Source organism: Emydura macquarii, unplaced genomic scaffold (genome assembly GCF_026122565.2).
Source record: "Emydura macquarii macquarii isolate MOO-44397 ecotype Brisbane River unplaced genomic scaffold, CSIRO-AGI_Emac_v2 contig_1253, whole genome shotgun sequence".
In the NCBI taxonomy this organism is placed as follows: Eukaryota; Metazoa; Chordata; order Testudines; family Chelidae; genus Emydura; species Emydura macquarii.
Window position 1 is genome coordinate 15,574,657 of NW_027131390.1, and position 14,036 is coordinate 15,588,692.

General features: G+C 45.0%; 1 protein-coding gene across 1 annotated transcript in view; it reads right to left on the reverse strand.

Annotated features, from left to right (window-relative positions):
* Window positions 1-13,260, reverse strand: part of LOC137153136 (synaptotagmin-like protein 2) — a 66,505-nt gene extending 53,245 nt beyond the window's left edge. Inside the window, exon 1 of the mRNA XM_067548208.1 lies at window positions 12,970-13,260. The gene's annotated coding sequence lies outside the window, so the exon portion shown is untranslated. The remainder of the gene's footprint in view (window positions 1-12,969) is intronic.
* Window positions 13,261-14,036: the final 776 nt, after the last annotated feature.

Below are 14,036 nucleotides of genomic sequence, written 5' to 3' on the forward strand. Positions count from 1 at the left end.
GTCAAGGCCTACCTGTGAAGATACCCCTTCCAGTGTTGCTTCTGTGAAGGGTTTGGTTGTTCAAGTTCACCAATCTCAAAATGGAAATCCTGCAGAAGAGTAATTTATCTATCTCGACTTGTCATGCAAGTTTTTTTAAACATATCTCCTGTATATGACAGGAGTTGAATGAGACCCAATTTATCATTCCTATTGAAGGCACAATGATAGGTAAACAAGGAGGTACCAATGGAGGAATGCAGCTCTGACCAGTTGAATAGCTTTTCAGTCTCATAACCATTCATGTTACAGGAGATATGGGTGTCACGCTGGCTGGATCGTGGGGGAAGCATTTATGGTCTTGTCTGACATCAGTGTGTCAAAATCATAATAATTCATGTGAGATATGCCATGTCAGGTACGTTAGGAAGGCTATAATGTGATAAGTAAGATGAAGATGTTTATGTTCATGTGTTATATGTGTAATAGAAGTTATGGCTATGTTTGGTATATCAGTATTTCAAATTGTGCTGTCTGAGTGGACCTCAGACAGGATGGCTGCAGAATAGCCTGCTTAATGGCCCATTAAGAAATTCACAGGTGCAAGGGGCCGAGGTGGAGAAGCCAGGGATATACCTGATGAGTCACCAGGACTTGCTCATGTGACTCTGGACTCCATTTTGTTCCTGTAAAATTCTACAAGCAGCGTGGCAAGGGCCAGAGGATATATAATGCAGAAGCCTCGGAATCCATTTTGTCTTCAATCCTGTTCAGCTCCAGCCACCTATCTACCTCTGGATCAAGTCATCTGCAACTGAAGCTGTGAAACAAAGGACTGAGACCCATCCAGGTACTGGATTTATACCAGAGGGACTATACAAGCCTGCAAACTCCACAATTCTTCTAGAAATCTGATGTACATGGACTTTCAAATCATTTGTATGTATCTGATTGCTTTAATCCTTTAACATTTCTCTTATTGTTTGTTCCTTTCTTTTTATAATAAACCTTTAGTTTTAGTTACTAAAGGATTGGCTGGCAGTGTTGTATTTTGGGTAAAATCCAAACTTATATTGATCTGGTAATGTGGCTGACCCCTTTGGGGTCAGGAGAAACCTTTTTGGTAAAGAGCATAGGCAGGGGTGGCCAACCAGTCAGAGAGGAAGAGCCCAAAAATAGTTATAGATAAGGCAAAGTTCGGGCTGATCTGTAAATTTCAGCGGCAGCTGGTCAATCTCACATTTGACAGTAAAAACTCTTTGGCACCCCATACAATGCACGGAGCCGCATTTGTATGAGCAAAGAGCCGCATGCGGCTCATGAGCCGCGGGTTGGCCACCCCGGCATAGAGTTTAAATAACTGGTCTCTTTACTGGACCTAGTGGCTGATTGGGAGCCAGAGACTGAAATGCAGTAAAGGGGGCTGTGTGTATTTGTGTACTGGCTTCTTGATAACTGGTGTGGGGAATCAGAAGCACTGTTTGTGGCTGGTTGGGAAGCCTGACTTCAGTGTCACCCACCAGTTCTGGGAGAATCTGCTCTCCATTTACAGCCTGCCCTGACCTTGGCATTTCCAGGTGGCTACCCTGGGCACGGAAGGGTCACAATGGGTACAAAAGACATAACTTTATTAAACATGAACATGACCTTGGATTGACTCAGTTTCATAGAATATTAGAGTTGGAAGGGACCTCAGGAGGTCATCTAGTCCAACCCCCTGCTCAAAGCAGGACTAACCTCAGCTAAATCATCCCAGCCAGGGCTTTGTCAAGCCCCAGCTTAAAAACCTCTAAAGATGGAGATTCCACCACCTCTCTAGGTAACCCATTCCAGCGCTTCACCACTCTCCTAGTGGAATTTTTTTTCCTAATATCCAACCTAGACCTCCCCCCACTGCAACTTGAGACCATTGCTCCTTGTTCTGTCATCTACCACCATTGAGAACAGCCTAGCTCCACCCTCCCTGGAACCCCCTTTCAGGTAGTTAAAGGCTGCTATCAAATCCCCCCTCATTCTTCTCTTTTGCAGACTAAACAAACCTAGTTCCCTCAGCCTCTCCTCATAAGTCCTGTGCTCCAGCCCCCTAATCATTTTTGTTGCCCTCTGCTGGACTCTCTCCGACTTGTCCACATCCTTTTTGTAGTGGGGGGTCCAAAACTGGACACAATACTCCAAGTGCAGCCTCACTTCCCTCGATCTGCTGGCAATGCTCCTACTAATGCAGTCCAATATGCTGTTAGCCTTCTTGGCAACCAGGGCACACTGCTGACTCATATCCAGCTTCTTATCACTGTAACCTTTTCTGCAGAACTCCTGCCTATCTTGTCCGTCCCCAGTCTGTAGCTGTGCATGAGATTCTTCTGTCCTAAGTGCAGGACTCTGCACTTGTCCTTGTTGAACCTCATCAGATTTCTTTTGGCCCAATCCTCCAATTTGTCTAGGTCACTCTGTATCCTATCCCTACCTTCCAGGGTATCTACCACTCCCCCTAGCTTAGTGTCTTCTGCAAACTTGCTGAGGGTGCAATCTACCCCATCCTCCAGATCATTAATGAAGATGTTGAACAAAACCGGCCCCAGGACCAACCCTTGGGGCACTCCACTTGTGACCAGCTGCCAGCTAGACATGGAGCCATTGATCACTACCCGTTGAGCCCAATGATCTAGCCAGCTCTCTATCCATTTTATAGTCCATTCATCCAACCCATACTTCTTTAACTTGCTGATAAGTATATTGTAGGAGACTGTATCAAAAGCTTTCAGTACTGTCTTCCATTATACTTTCCAATAAGTCTTGGTATGATGGAGAGTCCCAATAGCTTTATTAACAGAAAAAATTCTCCTACTTCTCCACCCCTATAAACAACTTAAAAAGGACATTCACTGACCAATGACATCACTGAGATTAGAACTGGGTGAAATTTTTCAGCTGAAACTTTTGGAGGAGAGGGGCAAAAATGTATATTCAGTGTCAAATGAAGCATTTTGCAATTTGCATCGGCTTCACCAAATTGTTCATGTCGAAAAAAAGATCCTGAAAAAAGTCAAAAAGTCTACATGTTTAAAGAAACATTTTGATTCTAAACCCCTTTTTTTACTTTAAAAATTAAAAAAAAAAACCCCAGGATCAAATCAAAACATAGTATTAAAACCAAAATAAATGTCAATTTTTCAGTTCACTGAAAATTTTGAAAATTTCTCATTTTTCCCCCCTTAATTTTTTTTGGAATCGCCAGCAAACCAAAAGAGTCAGTTATTCACACAGCTCTCGCTAAAATGATCTTAGCAACATGGAAATTGCCACAATAGATCATACCAATGATCCATCCAGTCCAACTCTTGACATGGAGAGTATCAGACACTTCAGAAGACTGCAAGAAATACAGTAATGAACAATTCTGCAGTAGGAATAAGTTTCTTTACCCAATCAGTTAGTTTGTGTCTTATGTTATGATGATGTGTGAGTATTTATGTCCCTTATAAATGTGTATCTTACTTTATGTAATTGGTGATATTTAGGGAACTAATTTCTAATGGTTCACTAAACTCTACTAATCTCTCTCTTTCAATGATATTTCATGGCAATGAGTTCTGCAGGTTAATTTTGCATTAGACATATTAAATAGAATTCCTTTTATCAGTTTTAAATGTTGCCTTTGAATTTCAGTGGGTGATGCCTGGTTCTTTTATTATGAAAAAGAATATGTAGACCTTACAAGGTTAAATTAAAGAGAATTAACTTATTTTATACACATCAACACCTCCACAAAAAACAAAAAACCACCCACAGGAAAAAGAATCCATAAAAAAATCAATAAAGCAAATGCCGCTTTCTGTTAATAAACCTGTTAATTGGATGCTTTAGTTTAAATATTTGAGAGTTCTGTTTACTTCATAGGTGGGGAATATTTGCAAAGCTTACAGGATGTAGGTCATTATAACTGTGTATTCTTAGAACACAAATAAACAAGCACGGCCCATAAGGATACAGAGCAAACCTTTACTCTCCACTTTAATATGCATGGCAGTGTCCCAAATGCAGCAGAGGATGCCAGAATTTTTAAGAACTTGCTATTACTGAAGCCACCCGCTTGAGTTTGGCCTCATCTACAGTAGCACTAATGCCAGCAAAACTTCTGTTGCTTGGGGTGTGAAAAAAAAATCTCCTTAAGCAACAAGTATTGCCAGCTAAGCGTTTGTGTGAACAGCGCTATGTTGGTGGGAGAGCTTTCTCTTGTCAACATAACATGGCTCCACAAGCACTCTCACGGTGGCACAGCTGTACGTTTGAAGTATAGACTAGCCCTCACATGGTTACGTCTGTTCTGTCTCTATCTGGTCTTCAGTGTGGAATCTCTTGCAGATGCAAGGAACACAAGGTGAAAGGAGGGGAAGGAGAGTAGGTCTAGATTAGTGGTCCCTAAACTGTGGGATGCACCCCCTTAAGGGGGTGTGGAGGAACATTTGGGAGGATGTGGCAGGGCCGAGGACAGCACCCATAGGGAGCGAGGAGGGAGCACCACCCAGCTCCGCTCTGCCCACCCCAACTCCGCTCCAGCCCCACCCACACCCCGGTTCCAAGGGAGACATGGACAGATCCCATTGGGGGGTGGGGTGGGAATGCAACAGAAAAAGTTTGGGGACCACTGATCTAGATGAAGGTTAAGGTGCATTGCAATTGAGAAAGTTGGGTGGGAAATTTTGTACAATGCCCACTACACAAGGTGGGCGAAGTAATATCTTTTATTGGACCAACTTCTGTCGGTGAGAGAGAAGCTTTTGAGCCACACAGAGCTCTTCTTCTCCTCTGACACTGCACACAAGGACATTTTCCTGACTTTTCAGAGAATTTGGATTTAAACCCCCAAAATAAAAAGACATCTCCGAGGATGCTCCCCCTTCCTCCTCGCAATTCCCACGTTCATTAATTGGCAGTGTTTTCAAACTCCACATCCTGATCAGGTTCGATCCATCCCTGATCTCCCGATGCAATCAAGCCTGAGTTCTGTTCCACTTACAACCTTCCATTATGGAAACACCTTTTTTTCCCCTGACATATACCCCACATTTATGATGCCACTCTCTACCAAAGAAAAAACGTTATCTCTGCACTTTAAATACCGGGTTGCCTGTCTTGTAAAGTGCTTCAGAGAGTGGAAGATGCCCTTTAAACTGCCTAAGTTGTTTATTTGTGAGGCAACTTGAAAAAGGTTGTGTCAAAATAAAATAAATAAATGTTGCTAAGAAAATACCTGCAGCGGAGGTCTTATCAGTACAAAGCCCAGGAATGATTCATTCAAACCCCCGCAGAAGGAAGGCATGTATTTAGGCAAATCATCTCACATTCCTGTACTTTGGACTTGTCCCCTCCTGTTTAGCAGTACTCATCTCCCCCCCCTTTTTAAAAACAGTTTGAATCTGCTTTACTGTGCAACTTTTAAACAAACATGCTAACGTAAGTTCTATTGTTCTAATGACGAAACTGCAGGATGGGAGGATCAGGAGAACAGCTGCTGCTCATTAGAACTTATGACTTTTTCTTGACCCCAACAGACACCTGCACGCCCCAGGGCTGCTTCACACCCAGATGGATTTCTCCTCATATCCGTTAGTGTGACACACAGTCAGTCCCTTACTTAGCCTCACTTGCTATGCCTTTGAGCTCATAACTACTTGGCAATCAGGAAACAGGTCAGATAAACCAAGACATCATAACCACACAATAGTTAAACCCCTGTCACTGCATAAACTCCCATTGTCATATTAACCCATCCCACCAAGTTCTTCAGCAAGGAAAAGTCAGCATTCAATAAAGAGCCTCAGGGTGGGAGCCATTTTTGGTTACAAAAAAAATTAATAACCTCCCCCCCCCCCCCCTCATTTGGCTACTTCTAATTATGCAGACGCTCATACCAGGCAGAACACCATGGGGGTCAACTCCTTCCATACCTCTCAACTTGCCAAGATCTAAAATGTGAGATGCAATGCGATACAAATATCCAAGACCTACAAAGAAGTTGCAGGAAACTTAGTATGCCATGGGATTCTTTCCTTCTGTGTCAATAAATCTTTTTATAACGTCAGTTTCGTGATTCTTTATTTGTGATGCAAATAACACTGATATGGAGGGGATACCAAAGCAGTAAGGTGCACAGGTAACTCAGACTAAAACAAGTGATATCTGGAAATGAGCTACACTTGAGAGGCATGATTCCTTTCCGGCAGCTATTAAAATAAGGTTTCAGAGACAAACATTTCATAAATAATTGCAGCGCAAGGTGGTCCCAAGCTGCGAAGGTCAGCCCCATATCTGGATCCAGTTCCCAAAACATTGATGTATCAGATTCAGAGTTTTGGTTTAGCCCATGGTTGTGAAAGGGGCCAACAGTAAAGCTCAGATCTAGATTTGATTTGGGATTTTTAATGACTCCCCTCACTTCCAAATCTCAGGGGTGTTCAGTTCTGGAGTTTGGTCCAAACCTGGGTCTGTTTTAGATATTGACCAGACATTAAATATTCTAAGGTTTTAAGAAGCAAACAATTTCATTTTAGTTTCTTACCCTGCAAATCCCAGAACTGCGATACAGTGAAAAGAAACTTCATGTACAAATAATCCAATTAGCTATGGTTACACCCTTTCCTAACAGACATTCTTCTGTGGGAAAACAAATCCGTACATGGGAATATTTTTTAACAAATCAGCTGTTTGGGCACCCTTTTTCTAGGTTTAATGTAACTCTCCAATACAAACACAGACTCAGTCATGCATTCATTTACTGGAGCAAGATTCATTTGATCAATAGGCTGGATGGTGAGAGCTGGCAGGAGAGACACTTTTGGCAGTGCTTGTTAGCCAAGAACAGGGGAAAAATCAAAGCAAAACACTTGGTCCCATTCCCTCCCCCCCTTCCTTAACGTTCTACTGTTACTTCAAAGGTCCCCAAATTAGAGTCCATCCAGTGAAGTGTGATTTACAACATGTGAAGGGGCAGGGCAGCTCGCACTACAGGAAAGCATCAGACTGAATTTCAGACTGAAATGCAAAATAAGGTGCAACATTCATTATGTAGTGAAGGCCAAGTTGTCCCTACGTTTTGGCCATGCCCACACCAGAAAGCTACCCTAGCTTAACTAAAGGTGCGATTATTAAACAGGCTTAAGTAAACTGGTGCAAACCGCGGTGTGATCACTCATTTCAATTTCGCTTAAGATGTTTAAGTTTCTGGTTTAAACAAAGCTGAAATTCAAACAAACAAAGATAGCACCAGTTGAAATTAGTTTAGAAACCAATTTAAGTTAAACAACTGGTATGACTTTTCTGTATAGTGTATAATGTGTTCATTACACCTGTGTAACCTCATGGACATGCATTAATCTTCCAGGGAGATGGGAGGGGCAGGGAACAGGACATTTCAGCTCACAACAGGTTCGTTTGTGTTGCTGAACAAAGTTTCTTTATTTGAGTGTTCAAATGGAAAGTTGTCATCCTCTAAAGTCTTTTATTTGAATGTCAGTGGCCTAAATTCTGCCTTCAGTTACCCCCATTGCAACCCCACTGACCTAATTTACTACTGTAGAGCAAAACTGAACCCTATATTACACTGGGTCATACTGTCCCCTTCTACAGAGAAGCCTACAAGGGAGAAAAATCCCACTGCAAACTCTCAGATGTACCTGAATTGGCTCTATGCAGCGAGGGAGAGCTGTGATCTTGTAGAGCAGGGTACATCTACAGAGGCCCTAGGCCAGGGGTGGGGAACCTTTTTGTTGTCAAGGGCCTGATGGTGAACCTTTTTGTTGCCAAGGGCCTGATGGTGGCCCTGGCGGCGGGCGGGGATTCGGCGGCGGCATAGTTACGTGTGGCGCGGTTTTGCAGTGTCCGCAGGGTTCCGTGGGGCAGTAACCGCCTCCGGACTTCACCCGCCGCTGAAAATGGGCAGACGCGGCAGGGTTTCGGCGGCAGGGTTTCGGCGGCGCGCACTTCCCGCCCGCCTGCAGGCCGGATCAAATTCTTTCGCGGGCCGGAGGTTCCCCACCCCTGCCCTAGGCCATACGCACTGCTTCCCAAGTTCCACTCCATGGATGTGTACATCCATCAGGAGCAATGCTCTTGTGTGGTCTCCACAAAACAGCTGTCCCAAACCTGCCCTGATGGAGGTTTCAATTTGTGGAGAGAGAAACTTCACCAGATAATGGTGAGGAGGTCAAGCCTGCCATTCTCCTACATCCTCCCTAACACCTACAGAGTATCCATGAAGAGGCTACCGAGGGATTGTGGGAAGCATACAACAGAGAAACTGCTCCCCCACTCTGTACTTCAGGATCCAGTTCCACTGGTTTGGATTGCTCTTCCCACACTGTAACAGAGTCCAGATTCCACCCATATTTACACATCTGCCATTCCAGTGACAGTGGGCTTGGGGTGCCAAGGTATAGTAGTAAGTGCAAAGAGATGCATAGTTGTATCAAAGGGCAAACTGGGCATATACTGGATGTTGCAGGATACTGTGCACTGTAGTATTAAATTAAGCCAATACGGTTGCACAGGGGCAACCGAGGCTGTAATTGCTCAACTTGAACCACCTGAAATGAGGAGAGCTTATTCAAGTACACAAGTAGCATATTTGTCTGGTTAACAGGATTTCCAATGAAAGTGGATTGTTAACATTATAGATCAGGACTTCTCCCCCCAAAAGATTAATTATTACATTAGGTTTAACCTATAAAAGGTTATTTGATTTTGATTCCACAATCAACAAGATCAGTTCTCACCTCTCCATGCATATTTGCTGCTCACTGACAATGCCAGAATGGGCTTTTATTCACTTTGACTTTGCTACCACATTACTTAGACAATTAGTTACTGTTCCATTCTTCCTATAATCTTTTTGAATGGAAGATAACAGTATTGATTTAAAATGCAATCAAAGTATGCCTGCCCTACAATGAACACATTGTCCTCACTTTGCCTTATTGCGTATCTTCTAAGGGCTGCCTACTTGCAAACTATGGGGGGAAAACATCTTTTGTCTTGGTTTTGCAGATTCATTAAATGGACAGGGTCAATTAGCTTAGGGCAGCAGTTTTGAATCTTTTTTCATTTGTGGACCTCTACAAATTTCAAATGGACTTGCAGACCCCCTTGGAAATTTTAGAATGTCTGTGGAGCCCCAGGGGTCCGCAGACCACAGGTTGAAAACCACTAGCTTATGATGAAAAAACAGATTTGCATTTAAACTACAGAGCCACATGGGACCAGGTAGGAGACCAGAAACTCAGGGAAAGTGCCATTTGTGGAGTTCTCTTACACGTTCTTCCATAGGGAAGGAGGGAAGAAAGCAGAAAGTTCAATCCTCAAAACCACCAAATCCCCCCAAGATCCCTGAAGAATCTATGGAAGACAGGGCCTTTTTAACCCTGGGAAAGAGGGGTTACACACATGGAGGGGCAAATGGGGTACGAGCAAGCTAAATGCTGAATGAGTCACTATGAATTTACTCTCAGAAGTTTGGTGTTCTGCTACATCTGTGTCTTGTCCCCTCTCCTTCCCCGCCACCCCAAAATGATAATTTGTGGGTCTTTGGAAGTGAAGAACACCACTATACGTAGTGCTCCTCCTGTCCCTGGAGTGTCATGGCCCTATAATGCACATCGCTTAGGAAAAAAAACATTATTAATAAAATAAATGAGACTAGCCAAAAATAGACATTACTCATACAGAACCATTCTTTATATAGAATGATCAGCTGCAGAGGGAGCAGAAATTAACAAGCCCTACTCTTAGAGCTGTGCTGGCATTATCCACAACAATAGACCATGAACAAGGAAGTAAATAAAACAGGGCCAGAGGATCACAGGATAGAGGGAGGGCCTGGAGAAACAAAGACAAAAGGAGCAGGAGAAATCCAAGGGGAAAAGATTTCTTTTGTTTCAGGTTCTAAGAAATTTCTGAAACAATGCAAAACAGGAAAACAACAAGAAAGTGTATTAGACAGCATCCCTTAGAAATAACTATTGAAGTAGCTGTCCGGAGGGGATCCACCCACTTCATAAAAATCTCTCTGTGTCTTAGGAAAGCCATCTAGAATGTTTTCCCTACTCTTCCAAATGCACCTTTGGTCTTAGTTTGGGGTTGATGGGCTTTTTTTTTTTTTTTTTGGTGGGGAGGGAGGAGGGTTGTTGTTGCTGTTCTCTCCCCCACCCAGCAACCATGCTTGCCTCAGAATCTTATTCTTGATACTGGTCACAAAACATTCTTTATCACTGATTGCCAAAGGCCTTGACAACAACTCATGAATGTTTTATTTAGGAGGTATGATTTAATTGAATGAAAATTCATATGTCTGTACCTCTGACCATGTTCAAAAAGGGTCAAATACCAAAGACATGACATCAGTGTTCTTGTACAGTGACAAGGCATTTGGAATTGACAACAATATGAAATCATACAGGTACTGATCTAAATCTCAGTGACATTAATGGAAAAACTTCCATTGACTTAAATAGTAGCAGGAGCTGCCCTCGTGTTGAATTTTTTATTTTGTATTGTATTATTTCTTTACTTCTATTGTAGGATACAGTTTCTTATTTCACATACATCATATAAAAGTGTACTATCATAGTCTATGAAAGTCTGCAATGATTCAGTGTCTCTATATAACAGTATTTCTATAATCAAATGCACCTGAAACAACACCACCTGGCAAATTATATAGTGCTTTTAATTTGTATCGCTCAATGCGCTTTACGAAGTTGGGTATTATCTGACATGCTTAGAAATTAGGGTCTTGACAAATGTCACACAGCAAGACAGCAATAAAACCCAGGAGGTCTGATTCTCCATCCTAATCCACATTGCCTCAGGGTATATCAGAATTTGTAAGACAACATTTTTTGGCAACAAGTGAAACAAATATATGACCCTTTGCTGTACACAAAGACAAGAGTGTCACACCAACTATGGTATCACATACACGTGCACACTCGGTTAAACTTCTAATTTAGGAATTGATGATAACAATCTGCCTCAAATACTAAATCTTAAAGCCACCTTTGCAACACCCAGATTTTAGGCTGATAAGGGGGCTAAAAAGACTTCTGGCATAAATTAAAGCAGTTCCAGGGGTACTCTAATTTATGTCAGCCTGCAACCCAGGGCCCTGTGGTGATGAGCACAAATCACACACACTCTCCCACCCCTAGCATAATCCCTGCACTGGAGCCTGTGAGGGGGAGTGTAGGACATTTACACCAGCCCTATCCTGCTAAGTCTAGGGTCTATTTTGGTCCTGGAATAGCACACAGAGGGCAGAATCTGCCCATTCTTCTTTGTTGTTAAATCAGATACTCTTGCCAAGCCACCTTGATTTGATTTTATTGATAATCCCGATAGGAATAAAATGAAAAGTTTTAAAACTTTTCATGAAAACCCATGAAAGTTTGCCTGAACCATCTTCAAGATATTTCCTCTTACACAGGGAGCAAATGTTTCTGCATTCTGGACTGAGGATAGAACTACATACCTCCTGACAAAGCTACTTCACTGTCAAACAGACCCCTTAACCTTTAGCTCTGATCTCCACAAAGCAGGATTTGTGAACCCACATTGTGATAACTATTAAAATCAACATTAGTTACTTTGCGGATGCCCCAGCATCACATTTTCAATATAGATAAGATTTGATGGTAATAAAACAGTATGGGGGGGGAGGGTTATAAAAAATAGTTGAATATATCAACAGCAGCCTTTTTCCTGGTGACCAACAAACTTGTCATATTTTGCTTAAAAGTGGATTGGTTTGGTTTGTTCCCCCATCCCCTCCTTCCTTCCCTTTCCCCAGAAGCAACATGAATTTCAAAATTTAGATTATTAACTTGCAAAGAGCAAAACGTCTCCAGCTTTCTGCAGGTAACTCAGAGATTGGCTGAGCTCTCCCCTCTCCATATCTGCTGGATTGTAACTTCTAATACTTTCTAAAGGACAATTTAAACTTTGCAAATAAATATGCAGCATTCAATGCATAATAGTTATAGCAAGAGATGAGTGAGGCTGATCAGTAACGTGGATTTCAATTTCAGCCTCTCTTCCCCAGGAAGTTTGGGGTGGTCAGAAATTAGGTTTATTTCAGCTCAGAGACTGGCCAGGATCAGGGTTCTGTAGATTTCCACTCCCAAAATTTAGGATCTAGACCTGTCCCTGGTATACATGTTTTCAAAGGAAAAAAATGTACATAAACTTAATTAATCTGAATCTAAATCAATTACCAAAAATAAATAAATAAATAAAGAAAAGAAAAGAAAAGAGAAAAAAAAGAAGTGATAAGGTAGTTTCAGGCAGTGCCCGTGAATCCCCTTCTCCGGTTCTGTAGTTTTACAAACACATTTGCCTGCTTTTAAAGATATTTTTCTCTCCCCTGTTGCAATGGGAGCCACTCACATAAACAACGACGGGGGAGGACGACAGATAAATCAAGACCCCGATCCTGAGACCGGGGCTGCTGGCATGCACCTAGGGTCAGGGCCTAACCGGGGAAAACAGAGACGTGGACTTCACAGAAGGGGTCTGATTCGGCGCTTCCTCGGGGAGCCGTTTACACCTGTGGGAAGTGAGCAGGGAACGCCGGCGTGCCATTTCTCACCCTCTCTGCACAGGTGCGCCCAGCAGCACCAGGTGCGCGCTCAGCGGCGGAGATCCGCCGCCCGTGGGCCGGCCCAGGCAGCAGCTACACAAGCCGGACCCGAGCGGGCTGCCTGGAGCGGAGAGGGAAGAAAGCTTCCAGCCCCGCGTGAGCCGGCGGACGGCGCTGCTCCTGCCGCAGCCGCGATCCCCGGCGCTCCGGCTGCATCTTCCACCCCGCTGCGCCGAGCCCCGGCAGCGCAAGGCACGGGCTGGGGTGCGCTGCGCTGCGCCCCTGGGACGCTGCGGGGCTCCCGGGGGGTCTGCCCCGGGCAGCGGCTCCGCGGCGCGGCTGGGGGACGCGGAGCCTCTTACCTGGCTGGCGTGAACCCGCACGGGGCAGACGCAGCTGGGGCGGGTGCACACGGAGCGGCACCGCTTCCCCCCCCCCGGGAAGTTCAGCCCGGCGACAGCGGGACGGGCACGGCGCAGCCCCGGCACGTACCCCGGGCCCGCCGCTGCTGTGCCCCGCTCCGGCAGCCGGCAAACCAGGACTGGAGCTCGCCCACGCCCTGCCACACTCCGGGGCTGCACCTAGGCTCCAGCACCTTAGAAAACCCGGCCCGGATCGCCGCCCAGTGACCGAAACAGCGGCTGGGCTCAGGGTCCAGCAGCTTGAAAACCCGGCCCGGATCTCCAGCACGGCACCCGGCCCAGGCCCCAGCAGCCTAAAAACCCGGCCTGGATCGTCACACAGGGACCCAGGCGCTGCTGCACCCACGCACCTCTCTGACCCACCGGGTGCGTGCCCCAGGACTGGCAGAGCCTACATGCCGGCCAACCTGCCTCCTACAGGGGACTGAGAAACCTGAGGTTCCTCTGCCTGGCTATATCCTCCCCACTCTAGGTACCATAACTGACACCCCCTCCACAGGGTGTCACACCAGTGTTGTGACGGCCCAGTCCAGCCCCTACGTGCCCAGTAAAGTGCTCGCTGCACCAGGAGCTTTGAGACAAGGGTTGTAGGTGCTCCATGCCCTACTGGTCTCTACTGGCTCTACTTCCCGCAGGGGTTCCCATAAACGCTCGGAGTCTGAGGATTAACAAAGGGCTCCTTAACCGGGGCTGCCATAAGCTAACAAGACTCATACCCTTCGCACAATTGCTTTCACGGTCACGAGCAAAAGATGGACCGACAGTTCCCAGCCAACCCGTAAGGACAGCCCAGGACAGGGGTATGAAGATGGGACTCCTCTGGCCTTGTGCCAGTGATACACCTTCCGGGGATCAATCAGGCACTGGCCTGCAGATCCTTGGCCAGGGCTCCATGCTTCTGCCCATCTTCTTCAGACATATCTACACAGCCCCCCCCGCACACACACACCAACCCCTTCTTTTGCAGACTGCTCCTAAGCATCTGCCTGAAGTGGCTGCTGCTGCTG